This window comes from Octopus bimaculoides, chromosome 14 (assembly GCF_001194135.2).
Source record: "Octopus bimaculoides isolate UCB-OBI-ISO-001 chromosome 14, ASM119413v2, whole genome shotgun sequence".
NCBI lineage: Eukaryota > Metazoa > Mollusca > Cephalopoda > Octopoda > Octopodidae > Octopus > Octopus bimaculoides.
Genome location: NC_068994.1, coordinates 24,466,706 through 24,470,338, shown reverse-complemented (window position 1 = coordinate 24,470,338; position 3,633 = coordinate 24,466,706). Strand labels below are relative to the sequence as shown.

Sequence of the window (3,633 nt, the reverse complement as noted above, 5' to 3'; positions counted from 1 at the left end):
AATATATATATATTGTCTAACAACCTCTGTCCAGTCATCTGCCATGATTGACTGCTAGCCCCTATAGCTTTTCTTATTCTGTCTCTGTTTATTTCCTTGTGTTCCTTTCTGTTGAAGAGCGTAGGCTCGAAAAGTAAAAGACTTTTTCACCTTCCTGAGCGTTAAACTAATACATCTGTTTGTTGTTTATACACCTATCTTCGTCGTTCATGCATGCTAGCCACTTATATTCTTCTTCTTCTTCTTCTTCTTCTTCTTCTTCTTCTTCTTCTTCTTCTTCTTCTTCTTCTCCCCTCCCCCTCCTTCTTTTTCTTCTTTAATAATATCTCTATTTATGTATAGTTATACACTTCTATTGTTTGAATTTGGGGCTAGTCTTACAGCAATTTTATTTCTAGCAACGCTGGTACTATCTGGTACCCTTGATTATGAATTTATAAATTTACCTTTTTGGTCTTTATACTTGCTAGCCACTTATATTATTATTATTATTATTATTATTACTATTATTATTATTATTATTATTATTATTATTATTATTATTATTATTATCTTTATGTATAATTATGAAAGACTACCCAAGTTAGATGTAAACAGAAATACTATTACATTCTATCTTCGCGAAAATATGTGGCAGATGAAGTTCCACAATCAAGAAGACATTCACGAATATAATTTGTTAAAAAAATATGAAATCATATTTTTATTTAAGTCTGTATTTAAGTCTGTTTCTCATGTTTCATAAAGAAGTCAGAAAGTGTCATACTTTGGTTTTTTTTCCATAACTTAATTTCTTTCCTATCTTACTGTCATCCATTATTTTCACGTTAGTTTCTTTCTCATTTTACTTTCACTTTTTTGCATCTTTTAATAACATTTAACCAAAATCTGAAAACTTAGTTGGAAGAACCAGTCAATCAGGAATAGACTATCGTGCACGAAACTGTGATCTACTAAAAAGTTGTCATTGTTGCTTAGCCCCAAGTAAGTCTTGATCTAGCAGTATTGGGTCATCCCATAAATAATGCAGTTTTTTAATACTTCTTTTATTTTTCAAAATTAAGATGAACAAAATTTTTTTTTTAAATCTAAAATATACTCTCCTTCATTTTCTGCAATGCTCTTCCATCAATCTGGTAGACTTACAAGGTCCCTCTTCCAACATTCACTTGTCCGTGACGAAAAATACTCCTCCAGTACTGTTTTGCCCTCGTCTACAGAATTCATATTTTTCTGTACAAATGATTTTGAAGACTGCAGAATAAATGATAATCAGATGGGGCAATGTCCGGCGGATATGGTGGGTGGGGCATCGTTTCCCATTCAAACAGCTCCAGCCTTTGAAATATCATCCTGTTGGGAACTGGCCAAAGTGAAGTTGCTTTGGAATTCTGATGTCACTCATACGTGAGAGATAACCTGACTATCTAAGCTGTATTTTGATGAGGATGGTTTCAATTCCTGATATGCTGCATTTTGTTAGTACCTCACTGTTATGAATATGGTCACTCAGTTTTATGCTGGAGATAGTATGCAAGTGTTGCATGTGAAAAGCATCAAGCTGGTTGATATGCTTTTGGTACTGAGTCCAAGATTCAACACTATAAAGTAATGTTGTCAAGGCCACCGACTTATATACATCAGCTTTCACTTCAAAGATATGTTGTAGCTGTTCCAAAGCCTGTGATAAAGCTTACCGAAAGCGGAGCTAGCCTTTCCAATTACACTACATACATACATACATACATTACACTACATACATACATACATACATACATACATACATACATACATACATATATATATATATTACACTACATTATATACTATATAATATTCAACTTTTATTACCTAATATTCTAAAAAAATACATACCTATAACAATTTGATTAATTATAATAATAATATACAAAAATAAATATTATAATTATTTTAACCAAAACAAAAAAATTAAATAACCTATTTTATACTCGAAATAAATTAATTTAAATATTATTAAGATCAATTATATTTAATGATATTTATATAATATTTATATATTATACATAACCAAAGAAAGAAATTAGTATATATATCCTAAGTATAAAAATCAACAACCACAGACCCCAATACTCAATTTATGAAATTAATATAATAATATTTCAATAACATTATGAATTTCATTTAAAGATATTATTGAATTAAATATAAGTTATTTAATCTTCATCAGAATATTTTGATGATGCTTATCAACACTTCTAAACATCAATTTTTCAAAACTAACGATGATTTCATTTACTTTCTTTTTTTATACATCATTGTATATACTATATACATAAAACAAACATTTTTTAAAAGCCCCCACCCCTTTCTTTCTCTTGACAAAAATATGCCTCTTTTAGATCATACATCTAAGTTTGTCCAAATTCTGTCAATAATCCAAAATTAATTAAAAAATAAATTTTAATTAATACTTTTATTATATGACTCAAAACCCCTTTCATTTAGTTGAATTTAGACCCTGGATCCATAAGAGCTTTATTTTTAACAACAGGACTCTCTTCGTGATTTCATAACTATGAAAATTCCCTTGTTTTTTTTTTTGGACTATTACTTATAATTTTAACCATAATTCAATGATGACATGATATTATTCGAGAAAGAACATTTCAAGGTTTTCATACATCTAAAGTATATAATGGTTTACGATGAGGAATAATACTCTTTATTATTTCAGAAATATGTTTTTTTTTGCTTTTTTTTATCATATTTTCACAGAAGTTTAGCTCCTAATATAGATATTGGTTCATGCTGACCACCCATTTATATTTTCCCACTAAATCCATTCCAAATCCCCCTACTTAATACAGCAATTCTTTTAGCCACTGGTATAGATCACTCATTAATAAATAACAATCTAAAATCCACAACTCACTCCATAATTATTACCATCTCTTTAGGATTTTACTTTACAATTCTCCAAATAATTGAATATATAGAAGCATCATTCTCTATTTCAGACAGAATTTATGGTTCAACCTTTTTTGTAGCAACAGGATTTCATGGACTTCATGTAATTATTGGATCAACTTTCCTTTTAATATGTTTGTTACACATTTTAATAAATCATTTTTCCTCCTCACACCATTTTGGATTTGAAACCGCAGCTTGATACTGACATTTTGTAGATGTCGTATGACTATTTTTATATACTTTTGTATATTTATGAGGATCATAATATAAAACACCATTAATTCTTATCTTATTAAGTGGCTGAAACTAAATAAGCACTAGACTTTTAATCTAGATATGATTTTATTAATCCTTAATGGTATTATATTTTATATAAGAAAATTTAATTTGCAATTAAAAAGTAATAACTAAATTATTTAATACCATTCAAGAAATGAATTTTCATATATGGTTTCGACCCATAATTAGGTATTTATTTTACCGTTAGAGGCATTTAACTGTTAATTAAAAAACTGAAATATCTATTTCTTCACTGGAGTATAGCGCCGGAATGAACGGATTATATTGATGTTATAAATTATAAGGTTTTTTTAATCTTCTATACTTATGTATTCTTTTTTTTCATTTCTCTTTTCCTTATTTTTCTTAACATTATTTTATTTATTATCAGCTCATTAATTA

General features: G+C 28.2%; 1 pseudogene; it reads left to right on the top strand.

Moving 5' to 3' along the window:
* Window positions 1-2,462: 2,462 nt before the first annotated feature.
* Window positions 2,463-3,208, top strand: LOC128249353 (cytochrome c oxidase subunit 3-like; annotated as a pseudogene).
* The last annotated feature ends 425 nt before the right edge of the window (window positions 3,209-3,633 follow it).